Source organism: Eulemur rufifrons, chromosome 7 (genome assembly GCF_041146395.1).
Source record: "Eulemur rufifrons isolate Redbay chromosome 7, OSU_ERuf_1, whole genome shotgun sequence".
Classification (NCBI taxonomy): domain Eukaryota; kingdom Metazoa; phylum Chordata; class Mammalia; order Primates; family Lemuridae; genus Eulemur; species Eulemur rufifrons.
In genome coordinates, this window is record NC_090989.1 from 205686769 (window position 1) to 205699782 (window position 13014).

At 45.3% G+C, this 13014-nt stretch overlaps 1 pseudogene; it reads left to right on the forward strand.

Annotated features, from left to right (window-relative positions):
• Positions 1-219: 219 nt before the first annotated feature.
• LOC138385923 (fructose-1,6-bisphosphatase 1-like) lies at positions 220-13014 on the forward strand (annotated as a pseudogene).

The following is a 13014-nucleotide window of genomic DNA, read 5'->3' on the forward strand; positions in this document are numbered from 1 at the left end:
CGTTGGCTCTTTGTGGGCAAAAATAATAACAGCCCCAAACTTTTTTATGTATAGAGTACCAATATACATACCGTGATGAGCAGATACATACCTGTACTACTAAAACTGAAATTCATGGGGGAGTGCGGTTAGGAAAAAATGTTATAAAGGCTCATTAGGGGGATCATAAAAAAAAAAGTTGAGAAACACTGATGTGACCACAAAGGTGTGCAGGGTACCATGGCAGGCACCGGGCCAAAAGGTGGACGCCAGTATGTCCTTCTCTCTAGGAGCCTATCCACAAGGATGACCACCCTTCCTGTCTCCCAAGCCAAGTCTCTCCTTTCTTCTAAATCCTACAAGACGTTCACTTATAGGTGCATCTGCACATTCTGGTGGTCTTAGCTTATTTTTTGTGGCTTTTCTTCCCTCTAGCTATGGCATTGCTGGCTCCACCAATGTGACAGGTGATCAAGTTAAGAAGCTGGATGTCCTCTCCAATGACCTGGTCATGAACATGTTAAAATAGTCCTTTGCCACCTGTGTTCTTGTGTCGGAAGAAGATAAACACGCCATAATAGTAGAACCCAAGAAAATGGTGGGTCTGTACTTCCCCTGCTGACGGTTTAATGTAACTGTTTTTCTTCCCAGCTTCATAAATGACTCCACTTGCTTGGCCAAGCTGGGTTTCTGGGAACCCCCCGATCCCTCCTGTCATCTTTTCACAGATTCTGCCTCACTCCCAGATCCCCCCTCGCCACTGTGCACACTGCCACCAGAGCTCCTGCCATTGCCATCTCTCCCCTGGACTCCCACGGACCCGTCTCCATTTCTACCTTTTTATTGCCAAGTTCAAGGCTCCTCGGAGTCTGGCTTCTGTTGGCTGCCTCTTGTGCTACATCTCCGTGCACCAGACGCCCCGCCCGCACGCCTGACCCTGCTGCCAACCACAACTGCTTGAAGTGTCTGTCACCAGTTCTCCCACTGGAATCCACTGGGTCCCTACTGGTTTGATGGCTTCTTGAGGGCAGAGAATGAATTGTATTCTTCTCTCTTTCCCAGCATCTAGCACAATACCTGGCACATCGTAGGGGGTCAACAACAAATGATGGTTGAGAAAGACTGTTGAATGAAAGAATATATCCAGCCTTTATAAAATAACAATTGTACTTTTAAAAAACCTTTGAGATTAGAAGTGCAGATACCTGGGCTTGCTATCTTTCCCTGTTTGAGATGAACTGGGGACATGAAGGAGCAGAATTAGAAAAAACAATCAGAAGGTCAATTAAAGAGGCTGCCGGTCTTGATTTTATTCAGAGGATGGGAGCCACGTCTGATTAACTTGCTTTACATCATTCCGAAGATACTACTGCATGCCAGATTCAAATTCACATATTTTCTACTGGGCCTGTCAAGGTCTTTGGCAGTTTCAGGCATATGACTTGAGTTCATTGTTTAATAATCTCTATCAGGCACCGTAAACTTCTCTGGCTACAGTATGCCTTCTGATAGACATTTCACATTTTCCAGTTTATACTTTCTCCTGTATCAGCGAGGGTGATTTGTGGAGAGCAAGGGGCCAGGGAATCATCTTAATCTGGTGCAGAACAGTTAAAAGCAGCTAATTTGGAGGTGGAAAATTCCCAGTGGTGCGCTGGTAAGCTAGGTCTCAAAACAAACCAACGAGAAACCTCTGACACAGCACTCACCACTGTCAATGGTGCATACACTTCCCATAGTTGATTTTAAGCTGCCAACATGACGTCAGTGAAAGCAGAGCTGGGAAGAGATGTGCACAGCTAGCTCTTGAGAGCCAGCATATCACTGAAATCCCACTCCAAAAGTGAGTCTTTGGTAGGCCCACTGCAATAGAGGGTTACTTCCTTTGGGAATTACACCAGGGATATTGTTGAAAACTCTATGCACCCCAACCTCAACTGACATCTATAAGACATACATTAGAAATTTCTTGTAGATCTTAATTCTAGGAAAATCTTCAGTTCACTTAAGGAAATATTATTTTTCCCTACAAATAAAGGGAAATGAGTGACTAGTCTTGTTTCTCTTCTTCCTTTGGCTTCCTGGAAACTCAAACCACATGATTTTAATGTTTCAACAATGTAGGAAATTATGACTTATTTATCTATATTCCATCAGCTTTATCTATGCCTCCTGTTCCAAGTGGTGTTTTCTCTGTTTATCTTTTGGCATGTATGTAAACATATATATTCATTCACTCTGTATGCCACCTCAGATCTTCCATGACAGAGTATAAACAAACAAGACCCACATTTCTTGAATTTTCCTCTAGAGTCCCATTTTTATTTCCTTGGTGTGTACTCTGTATCTTGTTACAATGTATACAAAGTGCCCTTACTGTATACTCTCCATCTTGTTCCAATATTTTAAAGTTGTATTTCTTTTTTCTTTGCTCAGGGTAAATATGTAGTCTGTTTTGATCCCCTTGATGGATCTTCCAATACTGATTGGCTTTGTGTCCGTTTGAACCATTTTTGGCATCTATAGAAAGGTAAAATGTGATATATCAAGCACCCGGTTTTGGATGAAAAGAAAAGTTAAGAATGAACATTCAGTCCTATTTCACTATGTGGAGCAGCCAGAATGTATATCATGAAACTCTATGAGGCTTGAACAGGTTTGTATCTCAAGTCCTGAATTTTTATTTTAATTATTTTTGTTTGTTACAGTCCAGGTGTTGCTCTGTGGCCCAGGCTGCAGTGCAGTGGCATGATGCTAGCTCATATGATCTTGAGTTCCTAGGCTCAAAAGACCCTCCTGCCTCAGCCTCCCAAGTAGCTAGGACTACAGGCGTGCAGCACCACGCCTGGCTAATTTTCAAATTTTTTGTAGAGACACTGTCTCCCTATGTTGCCCAGCCTGTTCTTGAACTCCTAGACTCAAGTGATCCTCTCGTTTCAGCCTCCCAAACTACTGGGTTTATAGGCATGAGCCACTGTGCCTGGCCTTCAAGTAAGTTCTGAGTTTTTCAGCCTTAACTGCAGAATGAAGATCAATTAGGTCATTAAAAGGGAATATAATAGTAAAATGTGGGTGGAAAGAGAAGGATATTTCGCTTTTCAAACTATGTCTTTCTTTCTTTTATGATGAAAAATTAGATTTTAAAAAAGGAGACAGTACAGTGTAAGTGTAGTGATGACACTACATGAACTGAGAGTTGCAAAGAGTATGACAACACGGAGATCATGTATGTCAAAATTGTCCTTTAGAAAAAAGGTCATTCTGTAACAAAGGCACATGTACCCAAATGTTTATAGCAGCACAATTCACAATAGCAAAGATGTGGAAACAACCCAAATGCCCATCAATACATGATTGGATTAGTAAATTGTGGTATATGTATACCATGGAATATTACTCAGCTATAAGGAATGATGAAGATACGACATCTCTATGGTTCTCCTGGAGAGAGTTGGAACCCATTATATTAAGTGAAGTATCCCAAGAATGGAAAAACAAGCATCACATGTACTCACCAGAAAATTGGTTTCCCTGATCATCACCTAAATACAAACCTGGGAACGACACCAATTGGACATCAGACTGAGGTGGGGGGTGGGGGAGGGGATGGGGGTATGCCTACACAATGAGTGCATTGCGCACCGTTTGGGGAGTGGTAACACTTGAAGGTGCTGACTCGGGAAAGGGGGGGTGGGGAAAAAAAATGAAACTATTGTTTTAAAAATATATATATAAAAAAAATAAATAAATAAAGTCAAAAAAAAAATTGTCCTTTAAATCCTGTGAATAAAGGGTCTGCAAACTATTAACCCCAGGCCAAATCTAGCTTATTGCCTAATTAGTATGGCCTGTGAACAAAGAATAACCATTTTGCATTTTTAAATAGTTGAAAAAAATCTAAATAATAATATTTAATGTTCCATGAAATTTATATAAAATTTAATTTTGACAGTTCACGACTGAAGTTTTATTGGCATATGGTCACATTTATTTGCTTACATATTGCCCTTGGCTGATTTTATGCTACACTGTGAAGGTTGAGTAGTTATTACAGAGACTGTACGACCCATGAAACCTAAAATATTTACTATCTGTCCATTTGTAGAAAAAGTGTGCTCAGCCCTGCTCTGAGTCTGGCGCAGGACGTGAACCTGGACCCTGCCCTGGGCCTTCTAACTGTGTGACCTGGGCTATCTCCAGAGCTTCTCTTTCCTTTTTTTCTTTACATGTGAGAGTGTGTGTGTGTGAGAGAGAGACAGACAGACAGACAGACAAACACAGAGCAGGCTCAATTATATGGACAGGTGAAAAATTGAATGAATATCTGTGGATGCATCATAAAACATTATAAGATCTAAAATATGTCCTCTTAGTGTCAGTTTTTGCTTATTTTAGAAAGGAAACTGTATGGAGTTGTGGCTGAACCTCTATTTCTTCACCTTAATAAATGAAGCAATCACTCAGCTGAACTATATTCTAGATTACAAGCACATTAACTTGAGAAGTGAACCCCAAATTTGCACTTGATCTCTAAAAGGGACTTATTGTCTAGTATTGTGCACAATTGCCATTCAAACTTACAAAAAGTAGAGCCACTGTGGCACAGATGTCTTTGGTCATTGGAATGTATTTTACTTTCGTCTTGGGTGAGAGGCAGATCCACATCAAAACCAACTTGAGTAACACAAGGTTCTAATTCTCATGCCAGAAAGGCAAAGGCAACAGTTCATCTATTTTCCGAGTCATGCCAAGAAACATACCATTCCTCTTATAGACATGGAGGGATATGATTTTTCTTACACTGTCTCAAATCTGTAGTATAGCAAGAAAGGTTTGTAGCAAAATCCTTCCCTGTGGAGGAAGAACTCTGGCTAATGACTGAACCAAAGCAAAGTAGCACTGACGTTTGCCAATCGCATTTTCTACCTTAGCCCCCACATAAAACTCTTTTAAGGAAAAAAAAAAAAAAAAACAACCCTAGGAAATTGAGAGACACTGGCTATCAACTAAAAACAAACCAACAAAACCCCAGCTTGCAACAGCAGCTTGAACTGGGAATGCCAGACACAGTGGTCAGCAGTTAGTGTCCGCACCCTTCTCAATAAACCTGCAGTGACTCTCGAAAAGGTGGAAAGGCACGATGAGTGTGACGCAGCCCTCTAAGTCATTTCAGTTTTCAAAGGTCTTATTGATTGTTTGAAACCATTTGAGGGCTTATGGGGCATAAACTTCGACATGTTTGATGCTTCCAAGGAGACCTTTCCTGCTTTCCGCAGAGAAGGTTCTGAGCTGGAATTCGGTTCATTGGTGCACCCGTAACTGGGACCTGCAACAGTGATTGGGCCGTGGTCACATGACGCCTGGAAACAGGCTTGAAAGGGACCTGGCAGGATGTCCCCAGGATCCCCTCAGGATGCCCCTGAGATGCTGGGCATCATGGTTTGTCCAAATATGGAGTCAAAATCTGCTCATTAGTGCTCATTTGGCCTTTTAGAGCATCAGAAAATAAGATTCTTCTACATGTTTGGAAACAGCTTTCCTGTCCCCGCTTCTTTCTTTAAGGTAAACATCTTTCATAGGAGATGACTTTTAGACCTCTCTCTAGCCTGGTCACCCTCTACAGGACATGCTGTAATTTCCAATGTCCTTTAAAAATATCCAGTTCCCACAACTAAAAGCAGAGTTTCAAAAGGAGGATTCGGTTGCCTCTGTGAGGGAACACCATTGGTGACACACCATTGGTGTGTCCAACTGTGGACACACATGAGTGTCCCCGATGCCTACTTTCTCTTCCAAGAGTTCAAGTCTCCAGAACCCATGGTGTCTTCCCCTGTATTCCGTATGGGGTGGTGTGAAATAAAACAGAAACCTATAGCAGGTGGGACAGAAAGGTAAGGTCCAGAGACTTTCTGATTTTGCCAGGTGCTTTATGCCCATTGATCCCTGGGCATCTGCAAAAGAATGGAATGCATTCCCCTGGAGGAAAGGCATCCTTGCTTAGGGTTTGGAGGAGGGAACTCATGCATTAGAAAGGGGGCCAGGCTAGAAAGGAATTCCTCCAATTCCAGGACTCACTGGAATTATTTTCTCTTTGCTTTGAGTATGTGGGTTGTAGACAAGTGTTACTGTCTTATTCCAGGCAAGGAAGTGTAAGTGTGAGAGCGTTTGGTGACCGCATTTCAGGGAAAGGCTGTTTACTTTTGCACCTTTGACACAGGCAGGCATGGATGGTTGTGAATCTCTGGGTGACTTTTCTTGGTGGGGAACTGGTTATTTGGAGACTGTAGTGGGGGGAGAGGACAGCTAGAGGCCCGAGCCCTCCCACTGTATCGCTGGCTTCAAGGGAAGCTGGTGATTGTTAAAATGACCCTCGGACAGGTGGTCCCTATTGACAAAGGCCATTCATTTTCTTTTCTCAAGATTGTGCATTGGCAAAATTTGGGATTAGGGAGAAAAACTTAAAACTTTGGTCCTGTGTTTAGTCTGTGTTTAGTTGCACTGCACTGTCTGATGAATAGAAACCAAACTAAATCAAATGACTCAACCCAGCCCAACCAGGTAACCAGTCAACCACCCAGATGCAAACCCAGAGGAGAAGGGGTGAGGAGCGGGGAAGGAGAGAAATGGTTTTTGTGATTCTTTTACAGGAGTAGCTCTTAAACTTTAGTGCAAGAGCCACGAGTGGGGCAGGGTGACTTAGTAAGTCTGGGCTGCAGCCCCAGAACATGCATTTCTGGTAAGTGTCCCAGCTGACTCTAGTGCCGTCTGTGGCCACCCTGTTGAAAGTCACAGGAAGAAATTACCTGGAATATTTTTGCTGGGAAGACTTCCTGCTCCAGCTTCATGATATATGAATAGATGCCCCTGCTTACTCTCAGCTGCCGGAGTCTGTGATGGGGAAGGAGTAAGTGAAATAGGGGGAAATTGCCCATTTTTGTTTCTGTTCAATTCAAGCAGAGAGTATTCAAGCTGAAAGGTTTGTTTGGGGCTGTACTGGGGACCAAAGAGCCAATCACGTGTTAATAAAGAAGAGAGTTGTCAGTAAGAGATCACTGATTAGGAGCCATCTCCTGAAGGTGCTCCCTTCCCTAGGATTAGACAAACTGTGGATCACACAACCCGAGGGTGAGTGTTATTAATGAAAAACAAAACAAAACACAACACAACACAACAGAAAGATCAGAGTGTCAGATCATGTCCTAAGTGTAGGTACTACTGTGTTAATTTTTGGTGTGTGTGCACGTGTGCATGTGGATTGGAACTGGTTTGTGACGTAAAATGTGTTTCTTACCATGGGTCAGGGTCAAAAACTTGGAGGGCATCTTCACTACCCCATAGTGACTCTGGGGAGATGTTCTGAGTTCCTGTATTTCTGAGAATTTCCTTGCTGTGTGAGTGATACACACCACACTGCTCAGTGGGGTTTGCGTTGCAATTGGCAAGAGCTCAGGAAATTGATTTCCTCACCAGACTCGCTGCCCTGCAGCCCAGTGTTAATCTGTTTAAACAACGATTCAGTGTGCAGGTGAAAGACATTGATGCCCATAATAAGGTTAAACTAGTGGGAGCTCGCAAGAAGGCATGCTCCTTTTTGGAAGCCATAGTGCAGAGATGAGGGAATATCAAATTAGACAAATTGGAGGAGGACGCTGATTGGAAAGAAGGACCCAGATGCAGGAAATTGGTGTCTGGTGGGGAGGCTGCCATGGTAATAGAATCAGGATATTGCTGATGTGCGGAGGAAGGCCCCTCTGGGAAGATGCCCTATTTCATTAGCAGAGTACCTTGATGATGCCTCCTGTAATGGTTGAACCGGAAAAAAGAACCAGAAAACAAAACAAAAATATATTTTGTTTTGTTTTCTTTTTTGCTCTAGAAATCAACTGATGAGCCCTCCGAGAAGGACGCTCTGCAGCCAGGCAGGAACCTGGTGGCAGCCGGCTATGCCCTCTATGGCAGTGCCACCATGCTGGTGCTTGCCATGGAGAGTGGTGTCAACTGCTTCATGCTGGACCCGGTGAGAGACCTCGCAGGGGGCTGGGTGCTTGGCTGGTGGCCGTGAGTGACTGTATGTTATGTGTGTGGGGGGGGGCGGGAGTTGGCAGGGGTATGTAGAGGTGGAAATTGATGCCCATGGAGGGACAGAGATGATGGCGAGGGGTGGGACGGGGAAGGGAGACGGAGAGACATTGCACACATCATGAGAAGGTTGCGGAGGTGAGAAATGGTATCCGTCCAGAGCAGAAGAGGGAGTGTTTGTTCCTAGACGAATTCCTTAGTGCAGTCGTTACTCAATGACCCCAGGGCCGGCCGAGCGCAGGCCACGTGAACCAGTGCGGCGTGCTGGGGCAGGCAGGCGAGGGCAGTGGTGGGCGCTGGGGTGAGCTGAGTCCAGCACTTACTATTGGGAAGAGGGGCCCAGCTTGCCAAGGCTTCCAGTGGTTGAAGAAACCCTGGATTTTAAAACGTATGATGATTCTGGATGTGTAAAACACTGTACTGGCCAAGTAAACACGTTTACAGACCAGATGGGGGCTGTAGATGGTCTGTTTGCCACCCCCTCTGTCCATTCTGGCCTTTCTGCCCACCTGATTCACCAAGAGGTTGTTTTCCTGAGGGGAACAGGTGACAGGTGTCCCAGCTGAAACCCTGAATGACATCATTTCCTGGAAAATAGCCCAAATGTATTTGGTGTTGTGTACATGCACACAAACCTTCAGTTAGCCCTTGCAGTCATCAAAGCACCAAGGCTTTGATGAACTACGGGAAATAAAAATAAGGAAGAAAATGAAGATAATTTCTCAGTCTACCATATTGAGAAAAATTACCTTACAGACAGGAGCCCACAGTGCCCTGAAAAATGTTCATGAACAATTTTGATTGGTGGATAATTTCTTGCACGTAACCATTAATTTGTGTTATTTATTTATTCAGTTAGATGACAGTTTCAACAGAGCAGGTAAATTGAGGGAAGTCATCTCATTAAACGCTTGGCACAATGAAACCCACCACTGAAACAGACTCCAAAGAATAGTCTTCAACACGTTGGCACATTCATTATGTGCTTGGTCCAGGGTACTGAGGGGAAATGAATTGGGTTTATAAATTTTTAAAATTTTAACCATGTCCTTATGTGACACTACTGAGACACTCTATGCATACAGTGGTTTTGGCTGGCAGACTGAGAACAGGTTACACATAGCGAGCTGGGCCCCTCTGTGGGAGACGGGGTGCTCTCGGTGAGGCCTGGGGTGTGTGCGGCAGGCGTGTAAGTCAACACGGCCACCTTAGTCCCACTAACTCTCGCCGAGCCGGACTTTCACCCCTCGGCAGCATGGGCGCTTAATAGGTAAACAAGGGAAGGGTAACAGCACCAGTTAAAGTCTCCAAATGAGGTGACTTCAGTGGAAATAATGGCAGAACCAGAGCAAAGTTCCATCTGAGCCCAGGACGCAGTTTTGGGACTCTCTGATGTCTGCTGATTTGTGCTTCGCCAGGCATTTGCTTGTCATCTCCTTACCTGTCCTTCTGTGTCTCTAAAGGCCATCGGAGAGTTCATTCTGGTGGACAAGGATGTGAAGATCAAAAAGAAGGATAACATCTACAGCCTTAACGAAGGCTACGCCAAGGACTTTGACCCTACCGTCACTGAGTACGTCCAAAGGAAAAAGTTCCCCCCAGTAAGTGAGGGGTCTGGCTGGGCCAGGTGCAGTGCCCAGGCTTCTGGCACAAGAGGCAGCTCTGGAGGGAGGCGGGTGTCCCCTGAGGGGAAAAGGGACCCTGGCATGAAGGGCCTTGGACCTCATTTGGGACTCTTGAGTTACGGGGAAATCCGTTGATTGAAGATTTACCTTTGGGGTGAAATAAAGCAGGGATGGAAGCGGGTTGGATTTTGATCTGCACTGAGCCCACGATTAAGTTCTCATGTAGGTTCTGGGCACTGAAATTCTTGCCCTGAGATGTCAAGTCAGAGTGTCTAGCTCGGCCCTTGCTACTTTCTTTCGATGGAAGAAAATCGGGATAATAAAGTCAGCCAGATGCATGAGTGCATGGCAGTAAAACAGTTTCCCTTTTGGAGGCCATGTCCCAGATGGCACAAAAGGTGGTGCTGCCACCCAGGGCCCTGCCGTGTGGTGTCTGTCCCTCCTGGCCTACTGTCCGACATGGATTTATCAGTCGTCCAGGAATGAGAGTGTCCATCTTGGTATCTCTCTAAATAGGTTACAAATTAGTGACTATGAAGAGAAGAATGGCTGATCCTAGAGCTGCCTGTACGTGCCAATATCTGATTTTGTCATACCTTTGCTTAAGAGCCACTGATCCCTGCTGTTTTCTGAGGATGAAGCTCAAATGTTCGAATGACATCAGAGCTGGCCCCAGGCTCTCTCCGGCTTAATCCTCTCCCACTTTCTGAAGAGTCTCCTCCCACCCCAACCCTGCACACACTCACTCTCCTCCTACAGCCTCCTCCGCCAGGCCCCGTCACAACAGCACTTCCCTCTGGACGTGGCTAAGCCTTTGCTAGTGCGGTGTCCTCTCCTGTAAAATAGACACCCCCACCCCTGCGCAGCTCCTTAGCTCAGCAGAAATCCTTCTCAACCTTTAACGTGCTACTAAACAGCACAACTTTTGTGATGCTTGCCCAAACTCCATAGCCAGAATCAACTACAGCCTCCTTGGGGCTTCCGTGGGTGATTTGACCTATTGTGAGATGTACAAGAGGCTGTCTCCGTTGTTCCATTTTCTTCTTGGGAACAGGATTCTCACTTATCACACTTAGCACAGCCCAAACACATACCTGGAAGGTGCTCAGTGAGTGCCTGTGGAATCAAATACACCCAGGGAACACAAAAGGAACTCACTTTATTTTCTGCAACACTGATCGATGCCGGTCTTAACCTTGCAGGATAACTCGGCCCCCTATGGCGCCCGGTACGTGGGCTCCATGGTGGCCGATGTTCACTGCACTCTGGTCTATGGCGGGATCTTTCTGTACCCCACTAACAAGAAGAGCCCCAGTGGAAAGGTAAGCACCTGCCCTGGGGGGTGAGTGAGAAGCTGTAGGCTGCATTTTCAGCCCGACCGACTTGATTTAGGAAGAAAGAAAAGTTATGGTAGCTGTTATGCCCTATAGTAAGTTGCTAAGGATGTCTGTGGCATATTCTTTTCTAGACTAAAGGTAAAGCCCAGTGATACCAACTAAACATAAAAATGGTCTCTTGAGAGTCCTTCCAATGCTGTGGGGGAAAGAGGATTAATGGCCAGGAGTGGACTAAAAGTCCATAGAGCTTGCAGCGGGTACGTGGTTGGGCTTGGGCAACATGAATTCCATTCATAAAGTGAAACAAAACAGCCCAGTCTCATGTCCAAAGCAGCAAATCAAATATGTATTCCAAATAGGAGTCATCTTTGGTTGCTTTCAAAAGGCATAAAATAGAAATAACTAATGAGCTGACATTTGCCACCTGGAAAAAATGATACCTTTTAGGAAAGGAAGGAATCTCTGGGAAAACCTAGAGCTTTCAGGTGAGCTGTTGGCACTGACCACACTGGCCAAGGCCCACGGCGCTCCCAGCAAGCCTCGGTGGGCTGTGCTTTCTCTCGCCGGCTAAGAGGTGTCCTACTGTCCCTCCGGCAGGGTGGCGGCATGCTTCCTCCCCGAGTATTGTGTCTGCTTCATTTTCCCCAATGGACACATTGCCTTTTTTTCGTTTTACGTGTGAGAGAAAAACAGGAACAATAATCCCCTTAAGATAGTTAGCAATCCGTATATTTTGGTTATAGTCAGATCTCTGTTTGCTGCATATGGCGTCCGGTTCGCTGAAGACATTCTTATTGACTTAATGCACTGCTTCTGCGGCAGCCATCGCCGGCATCCCGGCCTATGTGATTAGCCTGCTTTAAAACACTTTTCTCTAATGCCTTAAAAAATTGTTCCTGAACACAGTTATTGAGGCTCCTCCATTTTTTCCAGTTTTTCAAATTTGGCCGTGACACGTACATGGAAAGAGAGTCAGGAAACACCTGCAAAAAGCTGTCGCTCAGTAGGCGGACTGCATGAAAATGCATACGATAAAAAGTTAATATTTAAATGCAAATGCCAAGATGTATAACATACTAAATTCCAACCCTCAAGCCTTAGGAGAGTTGTAAAAGCAATGCACAGAGTTGCAAACAATATTACACTGTTTGGAGGAGCCAGTCTGCTTTCCAGATGTCTGCAGCCAGACACTGCCGTGGATTTTTCTAATGCTTGTAGAATAGGCAAAGCTCCATCCAAAACACACACAGAGTCACTCATTAAGTCCAGTTTCCACGCTGTAAAGAGAAGGGAGTCATCAGTTCTGCCAAAATGTCATTCCGTGCTGAATCCAGGTGGTCTGTCTCGCATTTGCATCGGGTAATCTGTTGCTGCCTCTGACTTGACGAATGGTTGAATTTAACCAAATGGTAACCGTCTCATCTCAGATGCAACCTGGGGTGGGAGGGAACATTTACAACCCATAGTAGGAGAGAGCGAGTGTCAGTCACTCCCACCGGCTCTGCACTGTTTTGCTGTGGAACAAGTGCCCTCTCTGGGTAATACCGTCTGGTATGAGGACGCTGCTGTTGGTCTTGCTTTCCAGCTGAGACTCCTGTACGAATGTAACCCCATGGCCTTCGTCATGGAGAAGGCGGGGGGATTGGCCACCACCGGGAAGGAGGCTATACTGGACATCGTTCCCACTGACATCCACCAGAGGGCGCCGGTCATCCTGGGGTCTCCTGATGACGTGCGGGAGTTCCTGGAGATCTACAAGAAGCACTCTGCCAAGGGAGGGGCGGGCCTTGCCCACTCCCAGAAGGATTGTCTTTCACCTGGACCTTTTATCTCGCGTGGTGCTCCCTGCTCCGGCTGTACATCCTGCATTCCTAGACGGCAGAAATAAACAGTGTGGCTACTTGCATCATCAAATGCCGTGTAATGCCTGGTGCTACCTAAGCAGAATGTTATCTTGATGATGTCAGAGATGGGCGCAATGTATTTTAAGTGGA